Genomic DNA, 27730 nt, shown 5'->3' with positions numbered 1-27730 from the left:
GATCTCCCCATTCCCACTTCTCATATTTCCCTTTAGACGACTACATTTACTTCAGTATATAGAGAGAAAATTAGCGTTGAAAGTGCTGACGTGCACTAAGCCCTACTATGATTGCTTGGGAACGGAGGTGTTGTGTTCTAAGAGACTTTGAAGGGGTTACTCACATCTGTTCATCTTTTCAGGACAGGCTGGTCAGAACAAGACCACGGGTAAAATTTTGAAAATCAGAGTTAATGGGAGTTAGGCACCTAAATGGATCTGAGCCTCAAGTCACTTTTGAAATTGGGACTTAGGTTTCTAAATCAGGAAGATGCCTTACAAACTTTATCCCATCTCTCCTCCAACACCCAGTTCCTATGTGTAATGCTGCCGCCCTTCAACATACTGCAACCTTGCTTAGCAGCTGCCTATCCAGTTATGCAGAGAAAGCTCACAAAATGCTATTGCTTGTTTGTTTGAAAAGTGTGAATTGGGAGTGCTTTGTTCCAGGTGGGCCTTGAGTGGGCCTGACTGGTATATAAGGGCAGTCAGCAGCGAACCAGCTGAGCGGCGAACAGCAGAGGCTAACAGCGGGAGTTTGCCTGGGAGTTCGCTTGGGGTAGAGCGCACCGAGGCTTTCATCTGCAGGTTTCTCTGAGTAGTTCCTGCAACAGTTGAGGAAGCTCTTAAGAGGACGGTGATATGGAAGGTGAGCGATCAGCTGTTGTAACCTGCACAGGTTGTGCCATGTTTGTCTTTCTTCCACAGGACAGAAGCGACTTTGTCTGTACAAAGTGCAAGCTGGTCTCCATATTGGAAGAGAAGGTTCGAGGGCTGGAGAAACGAGTGTCGACTCTGCGTTGCATAAGGGAAAATGAAGATTTCCTGGACAGACGTCAGGAGATGCTTCTACAGCCGCAATGTTCTGAAGATTCAGAGCAGGCGCAACAGGGACAGAAGGATTGTGAGGAGGTTTGGCAGCATGTGACCTCCAGAAGGAGAAAGAGGAGCGTCCATGCACCAGCAATGGAGATACAGGTGAGCAATCGTTTCCATGTTCTCTCTACAGGTGCTAATGCGGAGAGTGGACTAGATGACCCATCTGAGGGAAGGGAGCAGAAGGAGACTCCACCGATTGGAAGGCAAAAGATGCACTGTCCTAGGGATGGGGGTTCCATGACCACCACTCCCAAGAGGAGGAGGAGGGTGGTGGTGGTCGGGGACTCCCTCCTCAGGGGGACTGAGTCATCTATCTGCCGCCCCGACCGGGAAAACCGAGAGGTCTGCTGGTTGCCGGGAGCTAGGATACACGATGTGACGGAGAGACTGCCGAGACTCATCAAGCCCTCGGATCGCTACCCCTTCCTGCTTCTCCACGTGGGCACCAATGATACTGCCAAGAATGACCTTGAGCGGATCACTGCAGACTACGTGGCTCTGGGAAGAAGGATAAAGGAGTTTGAGGCGCAAGTGGTGTTCTCGTCCATCCTCCCTGTGCAAGGAAAAGGCCGGGGTAGAGACCGTCGGATCGTGGAAGTCAACGAATGGCTACGCAGGTGGTGTCGGAGAGAAGGCTTTGGATTCTTCGACCATGGGATGGTGTTCCAAGAAGAAGGAGTGCTAGGCAGAGACGGGCTCCACCTAATGAAGAGAGGGAAGAGCATCTTCGCCAGCAGGCTGGCTAACCTAGTGAGGAGGGCTTTAAACTAGGTTCACCGGGGGAAGGAGACCAAAGCCCTGAGGTAAGTGGGGAAATGGGATCCTGGGAGGAAGCACAAGCAGGAGAGCACAAGAGGGGAGGACTCCTGTCTCATGCTGAGAAAGAGGGACGATCGATGAGTTATCTTAAGTGCCTATACACAAATGCAAGAAGCCTGGGAAACAAGCAGGGAGAACTGGAAGTCCTGGCACAGTCAGGGAACTATGATGTGATTGGAATAACAGAGACTTGGTGGGATAACTCACATGACTGGAGCCACTGTCGTGGATGGATATAAACTGTTCAGGAAGGACAGGCAGGGCAGAAAAGGTGGGGGAGTGGCACTGTATGTAAGAGATCAGTATGACTGCTCAGAGCTCCGGTATGAAACTGCAGAAAAACCTGAGAGTCTCTGGATTAAGTTTAGAAGTGTGAGCAACAAGGATGATGTCGTGGGGGGAGTCTGCTACAGACCACCAGACCAGGGGGATGTGGTGGACGAGGCTTTCTTCCGGCAACTAACAGAAGTTACTAGATCACAGGCCCTGGTTCTCATGGGGGACTTTAATCACCCTGATATCTGCTGGGAGAACAATACAGCAGTGCACAGACAATCCAGGAAGTTTTTGGAAAGTGTAGGGGACAATTTCCTGGTGCAAGTGCTGGAGGAACCAACTAGGGGCAAAGCTTTTCTTGACCTGCTACTCACAAACAGAGAAGAACTAGTAGGGGAAGCAAAAGTGGATGGGAACCTGGGAGGCAGTGACCATGAGATGGTCAAGTTCAGGATCCTGACACAAGGAAGAAAGGAGAGCAGCAGAATACGGACCCTGGACTTCAGAAAAGCAGACTTTGACTCCCTCAGGGAACAGATGGGCAGGATCCCCTGGGAGAATAACATGAAGGGCAAAGGGGTCCAGGAGAGCTGGCTGTATTTTAAAGAATCCTTATTGAGGTTGCAGGAACAAACCATCCCGATGTGTAGAAAGAATAGTAAATATGGCAGGCGACCAGCTTGGCTAAACAGTGAAATCCTTGCTGATCTTAAACGCAAAAAAGAAGCTTACAAGAAGTGGAAGATTGGACAAATGACCAGGGAGGAGTATAAAAATATTGCTCAGGCGTGCAGGAGTGAAATCAGGAAGGCCAAATCACACTTGGAGTTGCAGTTAGCAAGAGATGTTAAGAGTAACAAGAAGGGTTTCTTCAGGTATGTTAGCAACAAGAAGAAAATCAAGGAAAGTGTGGGCCCCTTACTGAATGAGGGAGGCAACCTAGTGACCGAGGATGTGGAAAAAGCTAATGTACTCAATGATTTTTTTGCCTCTGTCTTCACGCACAAGGTCAGCTCCCAGACTGCTGCACTGGGCAGTACAGCATGGGGAGAAGGTGACCAGCCCTCTGTGGAGAAAGAAGTGGTTCGGGACTATTTAGAAAAACTGGACGTGCACAAGTCCATGGGGCCGGATGCGCTGCATCCGAGGGTGCTAAAGGAGTTGGCGGGTGAGATTGCAGAGCCATTAGCCATTATTTTTGAAAACTCATGGCGATCGGGGGAGGTCCCAGATGACTGGAAAAAGGCTAATGTAGTTCCCATCTTTAAAAAAGGGAAGAAGGAGGATGCGGGGAACTACAGGCCAGTCAGCCTCACCTCAGTCCCTGGAAAAATCATGGAGCAGGTCCTCAAGGAATCAATTATGAAACATTTAGAGGAGAGGAAAGTGATCAGGAACAGTCAGCATGGATTCACGAAGGGGAAGTCGTGCCTGACTAACCTAATTGCCTTCTATGATGAGATAACTGGCTCTGTGGATGAGGGGAAAGCAGTGGATGTGTTATTCCTTGACTTTAGCAAAGCTTTTGATACGGTCTCCCACAGTATTCTTGCCGCCAAGTTAAAGAAGTATGGGCTGGATGAATGGACTGTAAGGTGGATAGAAAGCTGGCTAGATCGTCGGGCTCAACGGGTAGTGATCAATGGCTCCATGTCTAGTTGGCAGCCGGTTTCAAGCGGAGTGCCCCAAGGGTCGGTCCTGGGGCCGGTTTTGTTTAATATCTTTATTAATGATCTGGAGGACGGTGTGGACTGCACTCTCAGCAAGTTTGCAGATGACACTAAACTAGGAGGCGTGGTAGATACACTAGAGGGTAGGGATCGGATACAGAGGGACCTTGACAAATTAGAAGATTGGGCCGAAAAAAACCTGATGAGGTTCAACAAGGACAAGTGCAGAGTCCTGCACTTAGGACGGAAGAATCCCATGCACTGCTACAGACTAGGGACCGAATGGCTAGGTAGCAGTTCTGCAGAAAAGGACCTAGGGGTCACAGTGGACGAGAAGCTGGATATGAGTCAACAGTGTGCTCTTGTTGCCAAGAAGGCTAACAGCATTTTGGGCTGTATAAGTAGGGGCATTGCCAGCAGATCGAGGGACGTGATCGTTCCCCTTTATTCGACATTGGTGAGGCCTCATCTGGAATACTGTGTCCAGTTTTGGGCCCCACACTACAAGAAGGATGTGGAAAAATTGGAAAGAGTCCAGCGCAGGGCAACAAAAATGATTAGGGGTCTGGAGCACATGACTTATGAGGAGAGGCTGAGGGAACTGGGATTGTTTAGTCTCCAGAAGAGAAGAATGAGGGGGGATTTGATAGCAGCCTTCAACTACCTGAAGGTGGGTTCCAAAGAGGATGGAGCTCGGCTGTTCTCAGTGGTGGCAGACGACAGAACAAGGAGCAATGGTCTCAAGTTGCAGTGGGGGAGGTCCAGGTTGGATATCAGGAAAAACTATTTCACTAGGAGGGTGGTGAAACACTGGAATGCGTTACCTAGGGAGGTGGTGGAGTCTCCTTCCTTGGAGGTTTTTAAGGCCTGGCTTGACAAAGCCCTGGCTGGGATGATTTAGCTGGGAATTGGTCCTGCTTTGAGCACGGGGTTGGACTAGATGACCTCTTGAGGTCCCTTCCAACTCTGATATTCTATGATTCTATGATTCTATTCAGCTGGTTCCTGATGAGAAGCAAGCTACAGTCTGTAGAAAAACAATATAGTTTCCATATAGTTTGTTTCTGTTTTGTGTAATGATGTGCCTGCAATATGTACACATACAAGATTTTCAGACCAGAGCATTTAAAGTTAGGCTCCCACCAAAGTAATTAACCTGATTTTCACAGATGCTGAGCACCCATTGATTCACTGAGAAGCTGGAGCCGGGCAGTGGAAAGAATTGCCCAGTGGAAAGAGTTCCTCCACGGTGAGGAGCCCTGGACCCTCCACCTGCCCTGGGCAGTGTGCGCCAGGGGGCAGGGACATGGGATGGGGGCCTCTCTTGGGTATCCAGACCCCCTGCCCAGTACGACTTTTTTGGCAAAACAGGGCATTTGTCCCACTTGCTCTTGCCAGCTGTTCACCAGTTGTCAAGAGCACATGGTACAAATGCCCAGTTTTGCCAAAAAGGATCTCGGGGGGGAGAGGGGAAGCAGTGCATCTCGGGCCAGCACTGTGTGTGATTGAAGAGTGGTTCAGGTCAGCTCCGCATGGGGAGAGGGAGAGGGACTCACGCCAGCTCTGAACAGGGGGTGGAGGGATGATAATATGGTCACCCTACCACAGCCCAGGCCTGGCTTCTGGCCTGGCCAGGAGGCAGGGCCTCAGAGGAGGAAGAGGAGGAGCAGGGGGTGGGGCCACAGTTCTAGCACTGGTGGCCCTCCCACTTCTATCCAGGTTCCGTCGCTCCTGCAGGGGTCCCCAAATTGGCGGGGGTGCCTGGTCATGGGGCCGGTGGGCCTTTATTCGCCACTGGTGAGAGCGGCTGAATGCTCAGCATTTTGAAAATCTTGGGATCACATTTTCAGAAGTGCACCCAGCTGTGCCTTCTGAGACCAATGAGAACTAATGGTTTGAAGCTGTTCTGCCAATACAACCACTTTCTTAGGTGCTGAAATGGGAGCTATCCAGCTGAGCTTTCTTAAAAATCTGGCCCTAGAGGATTAACTTTAGGCACGTAGCTTTGAAAATCCGGACATATGGTAACTAAAGCATTTGTGTTCCAGGTGGGGTGGGATAAAAACAGTTTCCAAATAAAAATATTTTATACTTTGTTAAATACCCTAAAATAGTTTTTCTGTAGCATATAATGTATAAACACAATGTTGAATAGTGTAATATGAAGGGTTTTTTTGGCATGAGTCTGAGACCTTGAGACATGACATCCTCATTCATGGCTCTACCACTCATAAGCAAAGAAATTATTTTGATGTCATGCCTATTAGACATTTAATTCACTATAGGACGCCACCATGCATTATCCATCTCTCTCTCTAATCTGCACAAATCTCTAGATAGACAGATACAGGATACCGAGACCCGAAGAAGAGCTCTGTGTAGTTCAAAAGCTTGTCTCTTTCACGAGCAGAAGCTGGCCCAGTAAAAGAACTTTCCTCACCCAGGTTGTCTCTCTAAGATACTATACCTAGATATAGATAGTTACAATTATTCTGGCTATATACATGGGAAGATAAGATTATAGTAGGTGTTTTGCATTTAAAAGCCTCTGCCGAATTCACAGACTGAAGGAGTGTTGCATGAACTAGCTTTGTACTGTATATGCACTCTGGAGTCATCTGTTCCCATTTAGAATTTGTACTTGAACTCAAAACATAGAGGGCCCTATTCTGATCTTTTGGTCTAGCCTGTCTCTGTTTGAACTTGCAATATTTAAGTCTTACGTTGTCCCAAGGGGATACGGACTGTGTCAAGAAGTCTGCTCTTTGAAGGTTATCCAATCGGCATGTAAGAGTTTAGGTCAATATCTATTCTACTATTTCATTCCTGGTTGTGTTTAAAAAAAGATCAGTATTGTATTCAAAGGAAGTCTCGTTTATCCCGTGCTGTATGTTAAGCAGATGTTCCTTTTAATTAACCAAGATATATAGGTTGGAGTATAACTTCTATTCCAGGTGTAGCAATTAATAATGAGTGATTCTAAAAAAGTTTGGAAGGGCTGTTTGGATCAAGAGGAGGAGGGTGTCTGTGAATCAGATCCTGGCTAAAACCAAGAATTAGAAAGAGAGAGAGAGAAATAAAATATAAAGTTATCCAGACATTCTAAACTCAGAACATGTGGCCTGGATTTAGTCAGAAGTTTCAGTGAAAGTTTGTGTCATTATTTATGACCTTGTCAGATCTCACCAACTAAGCGGGGCTGGGATAGGTCAGTACATGGATGGGAACTGTTCAAGGAAAAATAAAATAAAAATCCCGCAGAAAGCGGTAGTGGGAATTCAGCAGGTGGCTCTCTTCCCTCTGGGTGAGTGTTGAAATAATTCCACAGCTTTTCAAAATGGCTGCAAGGGTGCTAATGCCTGAGGAGGTATATTTGCACTAGTATTTGCTTGCCATGAATATTCTTTGGAGTAGAAATAATTCATTCCTTTGCAAACAAAGGTGAGATCCTCATCACTGCTCTGGCCCCATGGCGCTGGGTGAAAGGACTGGAGCAGTGCAAAGTCACCATTAAAGCCCCAGATCTGTGAGGCTGTAAAATTGTGATGTAGACAGTTGGGCTTAGGCTGTAGCCTGTGCTCTGGGACCCTCCCCCCTTTCAGGGTCCCAGAGCTCCATCCCAAGCCTGAATTTTACAGCCCCACAGCCCAAATCAGGTGACACAGGTCAGCTGCAGGTGTCTAACTGCAGTGTAGCTATACCCCAAGGTGATTTAAGAATACGTGAGCGTCAGGCTGACAGACGCTGATGGTTGGTGGGCAGGATCGAACCGGGGACCTGTGGAGCTTAATGCATGAGCCAAAAGCCAACTAGTTCTTAGCTAAGGCTATAGAGCAGACTCATTAACTCTCTCTTCAAGTGGTCTTGGTGTCACTAGATGGGACAGAGCACCACACCCAGGAGGTGGGGGAGTTACATATTTCCCCTAACAGAGGAAGCACATCCCAAACTTCAGAATCTTCCCAGTTGAAATCCCAGACAAGCCCCCCCTTTGTAACCCAACAGACCCTGGTCAGCATTGAACCTGGGACTTCAGGAGCTTAGTGTATGAGCTTCTACTGGATGAGCTACAAGCCAACCACCTATTAGCTAAGGTTGTAGAGCAGAGGTGGGCAAACGTTTTGGCCTGAGGGCTACATCGGGGAATAGAAATTGTATGGCAGGCCATGGATGCTCACAAAATTGGGGTTGGGATGCGAGAGGGGGTGAGGGCTCTGGTTGGGGGTGCAGGCTCTGGGGTGGGGCTGGGGATGAGGAGTTTGGGGGGTAGGAGGTTGCTCTGGGCTGGGGCAGGGGTGTGGGAAGGGGTGCAGGTTCCAGCTGGGGGTGCGGGCCCTGGGGTGGGGCTGGGGATGAGAGGTTTGGCGTGCAGGAGGGTGCTCCGGGCTGGGATTGAAGGGTTTGGAGAGTGGGAAGGGGATCAGGGCTGGGGCAGGGGATTGGGGTGTGGGGAGAGGCTCAGGGGTGCAGGCTCCGAGCGGTGCTTACCTCAAGCAGCTCCTGTAAGCAGTGGCATGTCCCTTCTTTCTTTCTTTTAATTTTTATTTATTTATTTAATTTCTCCGGCTCCTAGGCGTGGAGAGGCCCCCAACCCCTCGAGCGGGGCCATGCCGCGGCTTCCGGGAGCCATGTGGTGTGGCCCCCAACCCGGCTCCATGGCTGGAGTGCTGAGCGGGGCTGAGCCGCGTGGTGTGGCCCCGACCTGGGTCCCCAGCGGGAGCTCGTGGGGCGGCTTAACACGGCTCGTGGGCCAGATCTGGCCCCCAGGCCATAGTTTGCCCACCCCCGCTGTAGAGCAAAGTCATTAATCTCTCTCTCTAAGTGGTCTTGGTGCCACTAGCTGGGACAGAACACCACACCCCGGAGGTGTGTGGGTTACATGAGCACCAGTTGCTGGCCTGAAAATTCTGTGCTTCCTCATAGAAGAGGTGCAGTGTGGAACCTCCCACCAAATGAACAAAAGAAGATGTGATTGTATAGGTCTGATTTGCAAGAATATCTTTCCTTTTAAAAAAAAAAAATCTACCCAGCTTTATTCAGCTGAGGAGATGAGCCAACACATTTTAGACAACTTGTGAATTGGAACTAAGGGGGCCAGTTATGTATTTCACTGGTTCTGATCAGCTGGGTTGGGATTTGCGCCTGTAACACTGGAAGGTATCAGAAAATTACCACTTTTGCTCTAAAGCGAAATGCTAGAATTCCCAGCATAGCGGCTTTAGGGTTACACTGTAATCCTATGCGCTAATATGCCAGTTTAGTATGTTAATGCAGATTAGCTGAAAATAGCTTTGGCATTTACGGATTTTCCAGTGTTCCTGAGCATTGTAATCTCTGTGCTTTGGATAATGTTTATTACACACAGAGATAATAGGTTTAGTGCTTTTATGACCTCTGCAGCACATTCTTTCTGTGATTGCATTAAGAGCTACTCTTGTTTAGCTACCACTCCAGTCATTAATCAGTCTGGCATGATTACCCTGGGCACACTCATTCCGCAGTCTCCAGGGCTCAAGCCCCTGTAACAGTAGGTTGGGTACTTAACAAAATAAACATTTTGGCTTATTAAGCCCCTTCTATGCACCCATGACCGACACAGGAGCTGTTTCCAGACCCCTGCTGAGGGGAAACCTCCACTCTTGGCTCATACACAGCTGGCCAGAACCTGCTTTGTCTAGATTCCTGTTGCGTCACGTTGCTGGACATTGATGCCCAGGTTGGCTGAGATCCTCGTTGGCTACAGAGAGGCATTCAAAACATGTCCTTCCCCACTTATATGGCTGTAGCAGGAAAGCCACCATCTAACCACATTTCTGCCAAACTTGATCTTCCTAGGGCTTGTTAACCCTGAACGGCTTCACCAAGAGATTTTCGGTCAGCCTCCTGAAAGGCCGTGTGTCCAGCTCCAGGGTTAGAAAGCCAGGAACCGCTCAGCGGTTACAGAGGGGAAAGGCCTGTTAGATCAGCTAGGTCTGCACCTGCAGTGCTACCTGCCGACTAGTCCTAAGAGTCAATATGCAGCTAATTCTCCTCCTAGAAAAGCTAACCTGTAACTGCAGTACATACGCTGACCAACTCCAGGGCTCTGCTCTTTTAGTTTCTTAGTGTTTGACTTGCTCTGTTATTGAGCGAGTCACAAATAAGATTTTTTGTTTGGAAAAAACCAAACCCTGTTGATTGATTGATTTAGGAAGTTTTAAGTGGCTCCTTGCATTCCTTTGGCTACAGCTTCTCTTCAACTTGACAAATAGCAGCAGGGGCAGCAGTGCGGCCTGCTGGTTAGGAGAGCGACCGGAGACACAGCAGATGTGGGAGCTGTTCCTGGCTCTCTGCCACTGAACTGCTGGGTGGCCTTGGGTGAGTCACTTCTTCTCCGTGCCTTAGTTTCCCCTCTCACCCTTTATCTGTCTTCCCTGTTTAGACTGAAAGCTATTTGGGGCCTGGAGTGTCTTTTGATAGGTATATGTACAGTGCCTAGCTCTGTTCAGGCTCCTAGCCACTGCTGTGATACAGAATAATGGGGAACCCAGAGTAGATGAGAGCTCTGGACCATGCTACTCTCTACTACTTGTTATTGCCCCACAGAGAGCCAGGAGGCACCATCAGGAGCAGAACCTGCCTTGGGGGTATTCACAAGCTGCTGGTGATAGCTTTGAGTGTTCTCACAGCTGGGCGAGCTGGTTGAGTTAGGGGAAAAAAGAGAAGCCGGCCTCCCCATGGTGTTTTTGAGCTTCTGAAATCAGCTTGCAGGACTGGGAACTGATGGCTACAGCGGGGGGGTTGGTGTCCTCATCTCCCTATCATAAAAAACATAGGTTGCAGTTGTCAAAAGTGCTCGGTATTGGCCTAACTCTGCTTCTGTCTATGGTGTATTTACCACTGAAGAGACCTGGGTTCCCTGCTCAGTGCCTCCTACCTCTGTGGCTTGCAGTCCATGCGTGACAGTGACTCCAGGAACTGCTGCAGGGAGCATGTACACAGAACACTATTCTGTGCCTCTGTAGGACTGAGGTGAGTCAGCCCATATCAGCCTGTATTCCCTGCTCTGTGCCTCCTCCCACCACTGCCTGCAGTCTGTGTGCACCAAGGCCAATATGGCTCCATCAAGAGCTCTATAATGACCTGACAATCATAAAGGAAGCCTACAAAATGTGGAAAGAAGGACGAATTACTAAGGAGGAGTACAAAAGAATAACACAAACATGCAGGGACAAAATCAGAGAGGCTAAGGCACAAAATGAGTTACACCTAGAAAGGGACATGGAAGGCAAAGGACATGGAAGACAATAAGAGGAGATTCTTTAAATATATTAGGTCAGTGGTTCTCAACCTTTCCAGACTACTGTACCCCTTTCAGGAGACTGATTTGTCTTGTGTACCCCCAAGTTTCACCTCACTTCAAAACTACTTCCTTCCAAAAATCAAACATAAAAATACTAAAGTGTCACAGCACACTATTACTGACACATTGCCGACTTTCTCAGTTTTCCCATATAATTATACAATCAATCAATTGGAATGTAAATATTGTACATACATTTCAGCGTATAGCAGAGCAGTATAAACAAGTCATTGTCTGTATGAAATTTTAGTGTGTATTGACTTGACTAGTGCTTTATATGTAGCCTGTTGTAAAATCAGGCAAATATCTCGATGAGTTGATGTACCCCCGGAACACTCCTGAGTACCCCCAGGGGAAACACTGCATTAGGAGCAAGAGATAGATGAAGGAAAGTGTAGATCCTCTACTTAGTGGGGAAGGAGATAACATCAAGAAGGCGGAGGTGTTTAATGCCTATTTTGCTTCAGTCCTTACTAAACAGGTTCATGGTGACCAGATACTCAACACAATTCATATTGCAAGGGGGGAAGGAACGCCAGCCAACATAGAGAAAGAACAGGTTAAAAAATATGTAGATAAGTTGGATGCTGGCAGCGCCTGATGAAAAACTCTCTGAAGCAATTGCAGAACTGTTGGCAATTATCTAGTCCAGTGCAGGGGACGGGACTATATGACCTCTCGAGGTCCCTTCCAGCCCTAGGTTTCTATGATTCTATGAAGGCCAGGAGACCCCATGGGCAGCCATGCATATTGAGGCAGCTGTAGCCCCACCTGGAGTGCTTGGTGGCAGCAGGTGGTACTGCACTCTGTATTACATTAGCCACAGTACACGGTGTCTACTCTACAGGTAGCTGAAAGCTGTGGTGTTATCGAAGGGGTTAGACCCATTAGCCCTAAAAAACTCAGGGTGAAATTCTACTCTATCTGCAAGGGTGCTTGGTACGGGAAAGCTTAATATCTATCTTGGATACAGAATGGGAACAACTATAAGAAAGTCTGTTTTACTAAGGGCTATTCATTCTGTTGCTAAGAGTTAGTCCCTGTGCTTTTTGTTTTAAATTTCTCTTTGTCTTCTGAGGACTACTTTTGTTAACTGATGGTGATCAAAGCCTGAATTGTCGTCTATAGCTTCTGACACCTTAGGCATCACAGCAACAGAGCTCTCCACCATCTGTGATGGCTTGGAAAATGGCAACATTATCATTTTTTCTGCCTTCACAGACCCAAAAGGTGACATCAACAGCAGCCTGTGTCATTTCTTGTGCAGGGATTTTTTTTTTCCGTTTTGCTCTCGTTTGGGAAATAACGAGAGAGCCAGGCTTCCATGTGCCTTTTATCAGTGGAGAGAGCTCTTCAGAAGGACTCATTAAAATAATGAAAAGGTTTCAGAATGGTTAATTAGGTCCACAGCTTCTCACTGCCCTGTGGTGAGCGAGCACTCCAATCTACAAAACAAAGAGATATAAACTTGTGATGGCCGCTCTTTCACTAGCTCCTTTAAAATATCAGGCAGAAAAACAGCATGCTGATACTACCAACCTTGGATGGGTTATGTGCTTCATTGAGCGTGATGGATCTGCTCATTGGGAGTGGATGGATTTCAGATGAGCAGGATGGCCAGAATTTGTTGGGTACATGGGAATCATTGAGGAGTTTGCAAGGCATGTTGTCATTGGGGTAAATTTAAATGGGGGTGGGGCAGGGAGTTAGAAATCCTTCGGTTAGACAAACACGATGGAGGGGAAAGGAATTCAGGCTCCCCAAGCTCTTCAAGCTGTGCTGTCAAAGAAATACATTTTCTGGTTAATCCGTCTCCTCTGCTGACAGGTTGCATATGGTGAACTGCGTAATAAATGCTTGCTTTGTCTGACTTCTTGTTCCTCTGAGTCTGAATTCAAAGGATCATGGTAGGGACAGAAAAGGTTAGTTTCAATAGTTTTAAACGTATAAAACCGAAGTCTATGAAATCCATGTGTAGGTTAAGGCATTTTAGCTTTCTGCGCAGAATTAGGGCTGACGTTTCAAAAGTGCTTTGTGGGCACCCACAGTCGGGGAAGGAATTCACTGCTCAGCTCATCTTTACACACCTAAACGAAGTGGTCAGATAGTCAAAAGCGTTCAGCGTTCAGCTCCCATTGGCAATGATGGATTGTGACCCTATGCCCTCTTTATGCCAACAGGCAAAGGACCCACTCTCTGCTGTCAAAATATTTAGCCAAACAGTGTCTTATAAGGTATCATATAAAAACTGATGCCACACTGGTCATGAATATCGTTTGATGTATATACGGGTTGTGTATAGAGAGTTATACGTGTGTGCTCGAAATATATTCTTATAATATGTTTGGGAGGCAATGGATAAACAAGGCTGCCCTAGACAAAGGAATGTGGCTTTACCTGTCTGCCTGGCTTGGTTACAGGCAGAGGACAATGGAAGTATATTTACATAGAGGGTAAACACAGCTAAAAAGCAGCAGAAGAAATAGTTTGGTAAACACCGGAGTCTGAACCCCTAGGATGCCTTCCTGCAGTGCTTAATTTGTCCCAGGGCTGAGCTCCGGCACCTGTACACTTGGCAGTTATAGCCCTGGCGCCTCTGGGCTTGCTGCGTCAGTTATGAGTGAAAAAAATGCTTGAGCCCCGGCACCTAATTGCTTGAGCCTTGGCACCTCTTCCTTTACAAATTAAGCCCGGTCTTCTTGGGTCTTGAGGCAAACATAATGGACCTTGGAAAATATAAAGGGAGTAAAAAGAATCCTAGTTATCCATCACTTAGGGAAGAAAGGGAGCAGCACCCGCTGATTCTGGGAAAAGTGGATCCTTCTACCTGAAGGACTGAAGTTGCTGATACCTGGATGTAAGTGAGAAACTGCTTTAGGCCAAGCTATAGCTTGCTAGAATTAAGTTTTTGGCACTAGAAAGCGTGTTTTGTTTGTCACCCTTTTTTACCCCTTTTAGTCTTGCTTGGCATCACTTAAATCTGGGTGCTTTATTCATACACGTATTCTGCTTGTTACAAAACAATCTCCGCGCTGTATTTGAAAGTGACCTCAGCTAAACTAAGAGACTGGTGTGTGCACTGTCTCTTTGGAGGCAGCGAATTTACTAATTTCTGTGAGTTCCCAGTGAGAGGGAATATCTCTGGGGAACTCGGATTTACTGATTGTTACCTGCAAGGTCTGTTGGGAAGAGGTGGGCCCCACCTGACCAAGAAAGGGAAGAGCATCTTCATGCCCCGCCTCACCAGCTACGTTCAAAGGGGCAGGGGACAAAAGCCCACAGGACAGCATAAAAAAATGCAATCTGAACCAGAGGGCTAGATGTTGGGGGAAGGGGGACATGGAAAATGACAATAGGGTCATAGGAGCAGCGAGAAGGAAATCAGTGGGGAAATCTGCTCAACATCTTAGATCTCTACACACAAATGCAAAGAATATGGGGAATAAAGAAGAAGAACTGGGAGCAATGGTTGACAGAACAAGGAGCAATGGTCTCAAGTTGCGGTGGGGGAAGTCCAGATTGGATATCAGGAAAAACTATTTCACTAGGAGGGTGGTGAAACACTGGAATGCGTTACCTAGGGAGGTGGTGGAGTCTCCTTCCTTGGAGGTTTTTAAGGCCCGGCTTGACAAAGCCCTGGCTGGGATGATTTAGCTGGGAATTGGTCCTGCTTTGAGCAGGGGGTTGGACTAGATGACCTCTTGAGGTCCCTTCCAACTCTGATATTCTATGATTCTATGATTCTAACTGGAAGCATTGGTACATACACCAAATTATGACTAATTGGCATCGCAGGTGGGTAAGTCTCATGACTGGAATATTGTTATAGAGGGTATTAGCTTGTTCAGGAAGGACAGTCAGGGTAAAAAGGAGGTATTCTGTTATATATTCAGAATACGTGCACATTTTCTGAGTTTTAAGGGGTGGGAGGCAGACCAGTAGAGAGTCTCCGGGCAAAAATAAAAGGGGTGAAAAATATGGGTGATGTCATGGTAAGAGTCTAACATAGACCACCACCCGAGGAAGTGGATGAGAGTAAATAACAGAGATATCCAGAACACAAGACCTGGTAGTAATGGGGTGTTTTAGCTACTCAGACCGCAGTTGGAAAAGCAATATAGCAAAACACAAAATTTCCAATAAGTTTTTGGAATGTATTGGGGACACCTTTTTGTTTCAGAAAATAGAGGAAGCCATCTGGGAGACAGCCATTTTAGATTTGATTCTGACCAACAGGGAGGACTTGGTAGAGAATGATGGTGGAAGGCAATTTGGGGGAAAGAGACCACGAAATGATAGATTTCATGATTTTAAGGAAAGGAAGGAGCCGGGGGCGGGGTGGCTACAAACAATGGGGCAAGTTCCGCAGATGGAAGCGAGCAGCCTCCTGCCCCTAGTTCTTTGGACCCAGACAAGCAGGGGCTGCCTGGGCGTGTTTGGAACCATCCCTTGTCTGGGTGTTGGGGGCCTGGAGGAGCTGGGGGTGAGGGACAGCTGGGAATCAGGACTCCTGGGTTCTCTCCCTGGCTCTGGGAGGGGAGTGAGAGGTAGGGGTTAGAGCAGGGGGGGTTGGGAGCCAGGGTTCCTGGGTTCCATCCTCTGCTTTGTGAGGGGAGTGGGAGCTAGTGGGTTAAAGCAGGGGATTGGCTCCAGAGCTCTGTTCCTGGCTCCAAAAGGAGAATGGTGTTTTGTGGTTAGAATGGGGGGGCCGGAGCCAGGACATCTGGGTTCTATCCCTGGGCCCTGGCTCTGGGAGGGGAGTGGGAGCTAGTGCATTAGAGCGGGGGGGAGGGCTGGAAGTCAGGACTCCTGGGTTCTATTCCCAGCTCCTCCACAGACTAGTTATTTGACTTGAGTGAGTGGCTTATGGAGAGAGCCTCCCCACACCCCACAGGTAACTGGGGGAGGGGGGTGAGGAGAAAGCTGAGGTCTCTGGGAGGTCCCGGATGACTGGAAAAAGGCTAATGTAGTGCCCATCTTTAAAAAAGGGAAGAAGGAGGATCCGGGGAACTACAGGCCAGTCAGCCTCACCTCAGTCCCTGGAAAAATCATGGAGCAGGTCCTCAAGGAATCAATTATGAAACATTTAGAGGAGAGGAAAGTGATCAGGAACAGTCAGCATGGATTCACCAAGGGGAAGTCGTGCCTGACTAACTAATTGCCTTCTACGATGAGATAACTAGGTCTGTGGATGAGGGGAAAGCAGTGGATGTGTTATTCCTTGACTTTAGCAAAGCTTTTGATACGGTCTCCCACAGTATTCTTGCCGCCAAGTTAAAGAAGTATGAGCTGGATGAGTGGACTGTAAGGTGGATAGAAAGCTGGCTAGATCGTCGGGCTCAACGGGTAATGATCAATGGCTCCATGTCTAGTTGGCAGCCGGTATCAAGCGGCGTGCCCCAAGGGTCGGTCCTGGGGCCGGTTTTGTTTAATATCTTTATTAATGATCTGGAGGATGGTGTGGACTGTACCCTCAGCAAGTTTGCAGATGACACTAAACTAGGAGGCGTGGTAGATACACTAGAGGGTAGGGATCGGATACAGAGGGACCTAGACAAATTAGAGGATTGGGCCAAAAAAAACCTGATGTGGTTCAACAAGGACAAGTGCAGAGTCCTGCACTTAGGACGGAAGAATCCCATGCACTGCTACAGACTAGGGACTGAATGGCTAGGCAGCAGTTCTGCAGAAAAGGACCTAGGGGTCACATTGGACGAGAAGCTGGATATGAGTCAACAGTGTGCTCTTGTTGCCAAGAAGGCTAATGGCATTTTGGGCTGTATAAGTAGGGGCATTGCCAGCAGATCGAGGAATGTGATCGTTCCCCTTTATTTGACATTGGTGAGGCCTCATCTGGAGTACTGTGTCCAGTTTTGGGCCCCACACTACAAGAAGGATGTGGAAAAATTGGAAAGAGTCCAGCGGAGGGCAACAAAAATGATTAGGGGTCTGGGGCACATGACTTATGAGGAGAGGCTGAGGGAACTGGGATTGTTTAGTCTCCAGAAGAGAAGAATGAGGGGGGATTTGATAGCAGCCTTCAACTACCTGAAGGTGGGTTCCAAAGAGGATGGAGCTCGGCTGTTCTCAGTGGTGGCAGATGACAGAACAAGGAGCAATGGTCTCAAGTTGCAGTGGGGGAGGTCCAGGTTGGAGATTAGGAAACACTATTTCACTAGGAGGTTGGTGAAGCACTGGAACGAGTTACCTAGGGAGGTGGTGGAATCTTCTTCCACCGGGTTTTTAAGGTCAGGCTTGACAAAGCCCTGGCTGGGATGATTTAATTGGGAGTTGGTCCTGCTTTGAGCAGGGGGTTGGACTAGATGACCTCCTGAGGTCCCTTCCAACCCTGATATTCTATGATTCTATGATTCTATGTCTCTGGGTGGGGCTCAGGGAGGACAGAGGAGTGAATGGAGGGCAAAACCTTGAGGGGGGTGGAGCAGGAGGAGGGGCATTCGGGGAGGGGGTGGGGCAGAAATTGGAAAGTTGGCAACCCTTGCCAGAGGAGAGCAACAAAAATGATAAAAGGCTCAGAAAACCTTACCTGTGAGGAATGGTTAAACAAACAACTGGGAATGTTTGGTCTTGAGAAATAAAGACTTAGGCTGAGGGGTCCATAGTTTTCAAATCTGTTAATGGCTGTCATACGGAGGATGGTGATCAATTGTTCCCAGTGTCCACTGAAGATAGGACAAGAAGTAACAGGCTTAGTTTGCAGCAAGGGAGATGTAGGTTAGATATTAGGAAAACTTTCTAACTCAATCAGTCAATGGCTCCATTGCTTTCTTACACCATCGGTGTATGCGCCAATTAGTTCTTTGATGGCTGCTGAGTCCAACGCGTGAGTGACAGCCCTGCCCACAGGCGCTCTGTATCCGAGCAGGCGATTCTTTCCTCCTCGGACGCCAGTCGTCACAAAGCTTGATCCAGGCCTCCTGGCTCCATCTACAAGCTGACTCCGGCCACTGGAGCGGCATTCTGCACTCCAAGGGCCGTTAAGCTCTGGAATTGGCTTCCAAGGGAAGTCGTGGAATCCCATCACTGAAAGTTTTTAAGAATAGATTAGACAAACACCAGTTATGGATGGTCTAGGTTTACTTGGTCCTGTCTTAGTGCAGGAGTCTGGAATTTATGACTTTTAAGGTCTCTTCTGTCCTTACATTTCTATGGTGCTGTAATTGTAAGGCAAGGTTAAGACTGGCAGGGTCTTAGGGAGTTTGCTGTTGAGGTGGACAGGAAGCTGACATGCAGTTTAAGTCCCAGCAAAGCTTTCCCTTGCTGAGGCAGAGGGTAACATAATGGCTTATGATGCTGCGTACCCTGAGGATAATGTCAAATGGAGGTTGGTGGGTGACCGAACGCATTTGAAAACCCAGACACTTAGTTACCTTAAGGCAGCAGTCCCCAAACTTTTGAGGGTCACGCACCGTTTACCCCTATCTGCACCCCCCTACACCCCTCAGAGCCAGGGTCAGGAGCGAGGCTGTGGCACCGGAGGGTGGGGGCATGGCCTGGGGTAAGGAGGATGAGGCTGGGGCTGCAGCTGGGGGTGGGGCTGAGGCTGGGAGCAGGGTCAGGAGTGGGGCCATGGCCTGAGGCCGAGGCTGGGGGCAGGGGCGGGAGTGGAGCTGCAGTCAGGCTGCGGTGGGGGCCAGACCTGTGGCCAGGTGCGGCTCCACTCCCAGACACACCCCCAGCCTTGGCCCTGGGCTGGGAACAGAACTTTGGCCAGCGGCCAAGGCTGGGGGCGGGGCTGGGGCTGGGAGCAGAGCCACGCCGAGGTTGGGGCTGGGGCCAGGCATGGGGCTGGTAATCAGGGATGGGGCTGGAGGCAGGACCAGAGCAAAGCTGGGGGCGGGGAGGGGCTGGGTGGCGCTCCGTCCCCACCCCCCGTTGGGGCTGGCCTGGGTCCTGCTGTGCCCCACAGTTTGGGGCCCTCTCCCTTAGGGTATGTTTACACTACAGTCAGAGGTATGAGTGCAGCTCAGGTAGGCATACCCACGCTAGCTATAACATAGCTAACCACAGCAGTGAAGAGGCAGTGTGCAAGCCTCCCGAGAACCCAGGGTACGTAATCTCCTTCCTACCCAACACCAGGGTCCATGCCGCTGTGTCTTCACTGTGATTTCTAGCCACACTAGATTAAAGCTAGTGCAGGTATGCGCTCACACCTGATTGCACTGTAGACGTACCCTTTATCTTCATACTGACCCTACTGCCCCGAGAGACAAGGAGCCGGAGCAGGGAGCCAGGCCATCCCTGCGGGACAGGAGACCCCGGGCGTGGTTCAGCCTCCATGATGGACAGTGACACTGAGCTCACCCCAGGCGCAGTGTGACAGCGATAACTCTGGTAATGAGTCACTAGGGTATATTGTTAGAGTATCTAAAGCTGCTTTATCCTTACCCCCACGAGGAGAGGCTGACTTGAGAGGAACAATTGAGATGTAAAGTAGCAACCTTCCTCAGACAGTGATGAAGCAGCCCTCTCTGGACCATCCGGCCGCTAGCGAGGTTATCTCCATCAGAGGCCTATTGTCTTTACTGCCAATGGAGAAAACTGGCATTACGGTGAGAATCATAAATGAAACCAACCGTCCCAGAACCATCTGGAAGGGAATGGAGTTGATTGTACAGGACAGAGAGTGTTGACAATCCCACCATAGGTACCTGTCAGAGGCTGGTTGGCCCTTTAAGGCAGGCAAGGCTCAGGTTTACGTGTGACCTACCAGCTAGCCCCCAGCTGATGGAGATATGGCAGTTTATTGATAATTATTGACCCCAGCTGCAGGGAATCGGGAAGAACTACTTACCTAGAGCTGGCAGCTCAATCTAGAGCAGTGTTTCCCAAACTTGGGACGCCGCTTGTTTAGGGAAAGCCCCTGGCGGGCCGGGCCGGTTTGTTTACCTGCCGCGTCTGCAGGTCCGGCCGATCGCGGCTCCCACTGGCCGCGGTTCACTGCTCCAGGCCAATGGGGGCTCCCTGAACAAGCGGCGTTGCAAGTTTGGGAAACACTGGTCTAGAGGAAGAGATTGTAGAGACGGCAGAAATCTCTTGTGGGTAGGAGGACCTGCTGGGAGAAGGCTCTGGCGGAGGAAGTCCTGGGTTAGGGCATGCAAGGAGCAGGGAGATCCCTAGGGGAAGTTGCTAGGGTCTCTGGGGAAGGGAAGCAGCGAGGGAAAACCTGTTAAGATGTGACAGCAACGGAAGACCTCTGCAGGAGCAGGGCAGAGTCCTGGGGGGAGGCCGTGAGGGAGGGTTGTAAACACACTTTAGTGGAGCCTGAGAGGGGTAGAAGAACTATTATTTGGGTATTTAGCTTGGCCTTTCAGTTGGACCTTTTGTTATCTTAGAAGGAGAGTGAACCTTGTGACTTGTCTTGAGGTTTGAGTCACAGAAGACCCAGCCAGAGGCAGACAGCCTGCAGGAGGTGCTGGAGACAAGGGCCCTTGACAGAAGAGGGTGCTACAGGTGGTGAGTCTGCTACTTTACAGTTCCTTAATAGAGGGCCCAATCCGCAACGGGTGTAAAATATCATAGCTCATCTGAAGTCAGCGTCGCCCTGAGAATTTACGCTGGATGAGGATCTGGCCCTAGGTAGCTAAATGGGCTCTAAGCATTTTGAAAATCACTTATTTAGGGGACTAAATGGGAGCTGCTGGTCACAGTCTCTTTTGAAAAATCTGGCCTGGAGTCTTTGCCTGGGAGAAGAAAAGACTGGCTATCTAAACACATTAGGTTGGATTTGGTTTCAAAACGAATAGAGGTTAGATTTCTTTCAAAGTCACCTGTGTGATTGGGGGAGCACAAGCCCATTGGCTTTCAAAGAAGACACTGGGGTCTGAGTGACATGGATGCTTTTGAAAATCGGACTCTGGAGGGTTATAGATAAAAAGAGCCTTCCTTTGACTGCCATGGAAGCAGGGTTATTTAGTGTCCTGTGGCTGAAGAAGAGCCTGTGATATGTGAGATAAAGATGTTGGCATTTTCTCTGGGAACTAGAGAGGGAAAAAATGTAGAGATCAAAGATCTCTGGCATAGGGGACCATCTTTTGTTGTGCGTGTACAATGCCTTGTACAATGGTGCCCTGATTGGAGCTCTGTGCTATTGTCATACAAATAAGCAATAATAGCAGATGCCTCTTTATCATAACTTAGGCCCCGATCCTTGTTACCATTTATGTCCATGCCTGACATCACATGCACGCATAATTGAGATGGTACCCGGATCAGGGCCGTATATAAGAGTTTGCATGAGCTGGTCCTTCATTCTGGTAGGTACTCATGAACTGTAAGTAATATGTGTTCTCAAAGGTAGCAATTTCTTGACCACCTCGGTTATTGAATGTTGGTAGCATGCGGTCGAATGGCATTCCTTTTTTGTTCGTTCTCCCTTTTTTCCTTCACATTGAGTCTGTGTGAATTGAACAGCTGTGATGACAGAGAGAGTTATTTTTTCCCCTTATATATTTACTTATCTGTGTTGTTGTGATAAAAGTTTGGGTGGCTTCTACTTAAAGCCATAAATAAAAAACCCTCAAATGCAGAGTTCAGGCAGAGTTCCCCCACTCTTTCTGTCTGGTCTATTAGGACAATAAGCTCTTGATGGGGCAGGGATTGTCTCTTACTATGTGTTAGTGAAAGCTTACATTTCTGCTGCTACCTGCAGAGAACTGTCTACAGGTTAGACTGGAATTTCTGTCCCCTGTGCTGATCAGATGTTTGCTCCAACCCTTCTCCTCCCCTCCCTCACAGTTTCTTCATCTCGGTTTCATTCCTCATCTGCCTCTCACCCTCTCGTCCCTTGTACTGTCTGTCTCATCCCCGTCCCTTCAGTGTCCCCTCTCCTTCCCTTTTCTTTCCATTTAGCTGGTTCCCTCCCAACTAAACCCACCTTTAAAACCAAACAAAAAATAAACGCAACCATGGAACTAACATGCTGTTTGCTGCCACCACATTTTCACTTGGCCCCTTCCCCCACCCTGTGTCTCATCTGTTTAGCTTCTAAGCATTTTGGGACCCCTTCTTGGTTGGCCCTTAAGCATTACCACAACAAACACGATCAATAATAAGTACCTGTTTGGTAGATAAACACAGGAGTTTGGTCTGCAGAGCTAATAATCCAGCATCTCTCGTAAATGCAATTCTTGTTAGTTAGTGATTAGGTGGTGATGTGCGCCGTCTCCTACAAGACACACAAGTTAACACAGTTCATGCTCTTTAGAACCCAGCTCCTTAACAAACCCGGTGTAAACGCGGGGGCGTTTAGCTACCGGCCATCTTGGTAGTCTCTAAACAGAGAAAAGTGAAATTCTCAACATTCTGACTGTCTTCATAATCTGTGGTGTCATCATAAAAAATACCCATGAGCTTTATGGTGCCACAGTCCTTAAAGGGGCCAGATTTTCACAATGCCCTGTCCCCTCCCCGCCTCCCCCCCCCCAGCAGCTCCCATTATGATCCTTATGGCCACAGTTTGAAAAAAGTTCAGTACCCAACGTGCTGAGCTCATTTGAAAATCTGGCCACTTCTTCAGGTGCCGAAGTGGGCACGGAGCACTTCTGAAACTCTGGCCCTGTGTGGGTGAATATTCAGCAGAAGGTGGGAGGTGGTTGGGCGAAAATAGGCACACTGGGTGAGATTTTCCGAAGTGGACTTGGCACCGAACTGCCATGGACTTTTGATGGGAGCTAGGCCCATAACACAAAGGTGTGGGGTTTTTTGTTTTGTTTTGTTTTTAAATCTCACCCATTATTCTGGTTGGGCCTGATTTGCACTTCCATCGGGATGCAAAGGGGCCTTAGTGCAAATGTAAAAGGGCCTTGAAGTGAGAGCAAATTGCTGGTACGCCTCCATTTGAGTCCCCTTCATGCTGCCCTAGTGCAAATGACAATTAGGCCCAGTAACTCTCAGGGGACTCAGCAGGACGCTAACTACTACATGCCCTCCACTGAACACTTACCCCTGCTGGGATGTGGGGAGGGTGACCAGACAGCGAATGTGAAAAATCAGGATGGGGATGGGGGGTAATAGGAGCCTATATAAGAAAAAGACCCAAAAATCGGGACTGTCCCTATCAAATGGGACGTCTGGTCACCCTAGCTGGGGGTGAGGTCACCATGCACAATTCCCAAAGCTGGGGCTGCAGAAGTCACCCTCCTCCATCTGGCTTCCGAGGAGCCAGCTCTGCCCTTCAGGCAGGGAGTCAAGGGCTGCAGGAAGTGTTGACTGTCGGGTCTGTAATTAAAAGAAAGGTACTTACAATAACCTCTCTGCTCTCCCCCAGGATCATTTAACTGACTCATTTGGACAGCCTAGACAACAAATGACGACTTGGTCTCCCCTTTCTACAACTCTGTAAACATAATCCCCGATTGATTGGCCTCTAATACATCAGACCTAAATGAAAAATTAATTAGATTGGCTACAACCCTGAAGTGAGCACTTTACCACTTTGTTGTTTTGTCCATTTGATCCTTTCTCCTTTGATTTATGGGCAAAGGAGAGAAGGCGGGGGGCGGGGTGGGGGGGAGGGAAGGAGGAGGTTAGGACTAGATGTCATCTGAAGTCATATGACAGTTTTCATGAAAGCAGAGCCCGGTCTCTGGTAAGCAAAGGAATAAAAGTACCAGTAACTACCTCCCAGGACTGCTTCGAGTGTTCACTGCACTGTGAAGATGGGAACATGTAGACAGACGAGCTCTTCTACCCTTTTGTCTTCCTCTAAACCCAAGTGTTAAATAAGTTCATTTAGGTGCCCCTAAGACCCTCAGCTACCACCTAAATTCCCTAGGCTCCTCGGGTTATGCTGGCAAAATCCCCTATGTTTCCCCAAGTTTCCATTGGTGGGCATCACACAGCTGCGTAAATCCTTATGCCACCGAGCTACCTGACGCCCTAGCTCAGGCTTAAACCCCAGCAGGATTCAAAGACTAGGCGTTCCCCCACCTATCTGTGACACCTAAACCCCGTCATGGATCTAGCCCTTCACCCCTTTGTCTCTCTTTCCTCTCCCACACTCTGCCTGTCTAGTCTATTGAGATTAAAGACTGTACAAGGCAGGGGTTGTCTCTTATTACAGGTTTGTACAGTGCCTAGTATCATGGAGCTCATAACCACTATTGTAATACCAGTAATGGAACCGGATTCTAAATCTGAGATTATAATCTGGTACACTGAGCCAATTTTTTCAAAAGGTGGCCTATAATCTAGAGTACACAATTTGCTGCGCACAATTGCCCACACGTGTGCATGCAAACTGGTATTTGTATGAGAAAATGTGGTAAGAAGATGTTCGGTTACTGCATTGGCGCCCATAAATGGGGTAATTCCATGCCCTTTCTTGCACAAGCAAAACCTGTGCATGGAAAACTAGAGGATGGCCTGCAACTGGCTGGATATTTGTTCAACACATTCACCTAGGTAGTCATGAGACAGGCCAGATGCTGGGCTTGAGGATCACAGTGTCCTTAGTAAATCCCGAGGTTGTGGTGTAATTGAGTAATTCCATGTTGCCTTACTCGCGTGAGCAGTCCAATTTAGTTGAATGGGGTTAGTCAAATAAATAAGTAAAGTGATTTGAGGCTGCAGCTCCCTTGTGGGGATATGACCACCATGTTCTGAATGTCAGAACAGTCGTAATGCCCCATAGCCTTGATGACATGGTTTCTCTTGATTGCTGTTTGTGACCTGTGCACACCCTTCACTAGGAATTTTAATAGACGGTAAGGATCTGACCACTGCTCTAACCCCTGGCGACTCCCACTGTTCCTTCCATAGCGGAGTGCTATGGCTTGGGATTTGTTCTTGGACATGGAAAGAGACAAGGAAGGAGATTGATTTCAACCTGCCTTCCAATGTGCCCTGTGAGATCCAGGGTCTTCAGCTGGCAGGATGCTAGCAGCTCTGGAACACTCTGCATATGTGGTAGGACAGAATTGCTCTGAAAAGAGAGGCCCTCAAAACCCAGCAGTACCATGACAGCTAGTAGTTCTGTTTGCTGGTGTCCTGGTATAACTCTGCCTGGGCAATCAGCCAGTCAGCATTCATCTTCTAGTGGTCAGCCAGTGTGTCCATGCTGGTGATCTGTGACACTAACAAAAGCGTTGGTGGGACAACGCCTCCCTGCCCACCCAGGCTAAACCTTGGGGCTTAGTTGTTGGAATGGAAGTAGGCATTGAAATGGTGTTAACTTTAATAGGGAAGTATCTTTGGTGGTGATGGGTATGGTAGATTTACAAGTGTAGTATTTAATACAGGAGAGGCCATGTGCAGACAGAGCACTGAACAGTGGGTCAGGAGACTTTCTATGCCAAGCCCTGCCACTGGCCTCCTGGGTGACCGTGGGCAATTTGCTTTCCCTCTTCATGCCTCAGTTTCCCTACCTGTAAAATGGGGATAATGATACTCACCTCTTTTAAAGTGCTTTGACACCTACTGGTGGAAAAATCTATATAAGATCTAGGGATGATGGTTAAAGAACTGCTGGGTGCCTTTGAAACGTCGACCAGTATGATATTGAATTATCTTTCAAAAAAACCTTTTCCTTTGTTGCTTGTTGAATACTCCAGCAGCCTATGTTGTTTGAGTACCAGTCAGATATGTTACATCACAATGAGAGGCATCATGTGGTGAAGAGCATCTCAAGGCAAAAAAATCAATAGAGTATCTCCTAGCTCCTCTGGGCATTCTGTCATTCGGATCTTCCCAAAGTTAGACTACCAGCTTAAAACTCCTCACTTAGGGTTGGAGACAAAGAATCTGAACTTTGCAAAGCCAGGAGCCATGGATAAATGAACAACACATTATTAATTACAACTGGATTTTGTAAAAGCCCAAGGCCCAGAAAAGCAGTTGATAAAAGTCACAGAATATTATTAAAAAACAAAACAAGCTTATGACCAAAGGGGAACAATGTTCTGCTAAACCACTGAAATGAGAAACTTTTTATGTGATCTAAAGAGTTATTAAAAAGTGAGGCCAAAAAATCAAAATGAATCCCAAAGAGGAGTTCTATGCAATTGTATGAATTTTGTGCATGTTTATCTTTAAAAGTAAAACTTTGGAGACAGGTTTAAAACTGGCATTGTTTGTAAATAGATCACCAGATCAGAAGGCCAGTATTCAAATTTGAACAAAGCAAGCTTGCTATGAACAGCTAGGCCCTGATTCAGGAAAGTACTTACATACATGCTTAACATTAAGCATATACTTAAGTGCTTTTCTTAATAAGGATGCACGTCTTTCAGTGCGTTTCAGAATCAGAGCCCTAATAGACAATGCGCACGGGGCTGGATTCTGCAATCCTGACTCAGGTGAAGCTGTCTCTGAAAACATTTTTCTCTCCTCTCCCCAGCCTTGCTAGTCTTTCATATTCCGCACTGAATCCCCACACATGCCAATGAGAATCCTTCGTGTGGCAAGGGGGCAGAATTTACATTGGATATCTGTGCAGCAGATGAGTTGAATTTCACCTTAAGGCCCTAATGTTCTGGCCTGATTTTTTGGGGGGGTGGGGGGGGGCACGCTGGCCTGATCTAGCAAAGCACTTAGGTACCTGCTTAACTATAAGCAATGGCACTACTTGTGGGGTAAGGTGCTATGAAAGTGGAGTAAGGATGTCAGCAGCTGGTCCTTTCTACGTTAAACAGGATGGCTCTGCACTTGTGTATGTTTTGTTTTTAAAAGTGTTGGGTATTTATGTTGAAGTCAAGGTGTGGGGTGGGGGATCTGGGGGCTTAGGGTGGGATTTTAGCACTGGGGAAGTTAAGTGGATATTTCCCGATTGACTTCAGTGGGAGCAGCGTTAGGGCACCACTGAACATTTTTATGAAAATTCGACCTTTAGCATTTTTTGTTGGGCAATGGGAGGGGTGTGTGCATGGTGGGGGTGATCTTGGTTTTTCAGTTGGGCAGAGTGTGAACCCATCACTCACCGCCAGAGTCACTTTACTTCACAAGTTGCCCCAGCACTTGTGATCGACGCTGATGCTCCACATGAATGAGGATAGCACTGTCTAGCCTGCTGTTCATTTTACAGTTCCATTATCTGGCCTGTGGATTTGTATCTCAGGGAGCCAGTGATATTTATCAGGCCGTTGCATGGTTTTATGTGAGGAACACAATTTATTGTTCTAATGCAACCTGTGAAAATTACAATAAAAAGCGTGGGGAGGGAGGATTAACGTGCGATGACTCACTTTTGTGAGTGTGTGTGTGTGACAAAGATTGTAATAGGGACAGAAAATGATACCATTTGAATCCATTCCGGGCAGCGACAGACTGTAATGAGAGTTGATATGAACATAACCTAGTGCATTCTCATTACACACTTACAGTTCTTATCTTCTGGCCCTTTTCAGAGGCAGCCACTTCCCAACTCTGACTGATGTTTCTAGGGAGAAAGTCTCTGAATGTCTGCTCTGAAATGAATAACCACTTTTTCTAAATGGAGAGATGATTGAGACTTTCTTGGGGAAGAAACAACTGCTTTCAGGAAGGGTAGTAAATTTTAGCAACTCTATGCTCCTATTAGGGCTTGTCTACATGATGGGGTGCTGTGCTCTATAGGAGTGTGATTTCTAAAGCACACTCATGTGCCATACATGAATTTGTCTGTGTAGATCTTGCTGGTGCACGCTAAAGGTGCACCGCACCAATTAATACGTAGCACATTAGTGCACTTTAGAAATCACATCCCCGT

This window comes from Chrysemys picta, chromosome 5 (genome assembly GCF_011386835.1).
Source record: "Chrysemys picta bellii isolate R12L10 chromosome 5, ASM1138683v2, whole genome shotgun sequence".
NCBI lineage: Eukaryota > Metazoa > Chordata > Testudines > Emydidae > Chrysemys > Chrysemys picta.
This window is presented reverse-complemented; position numbering follows the sequence as displayed.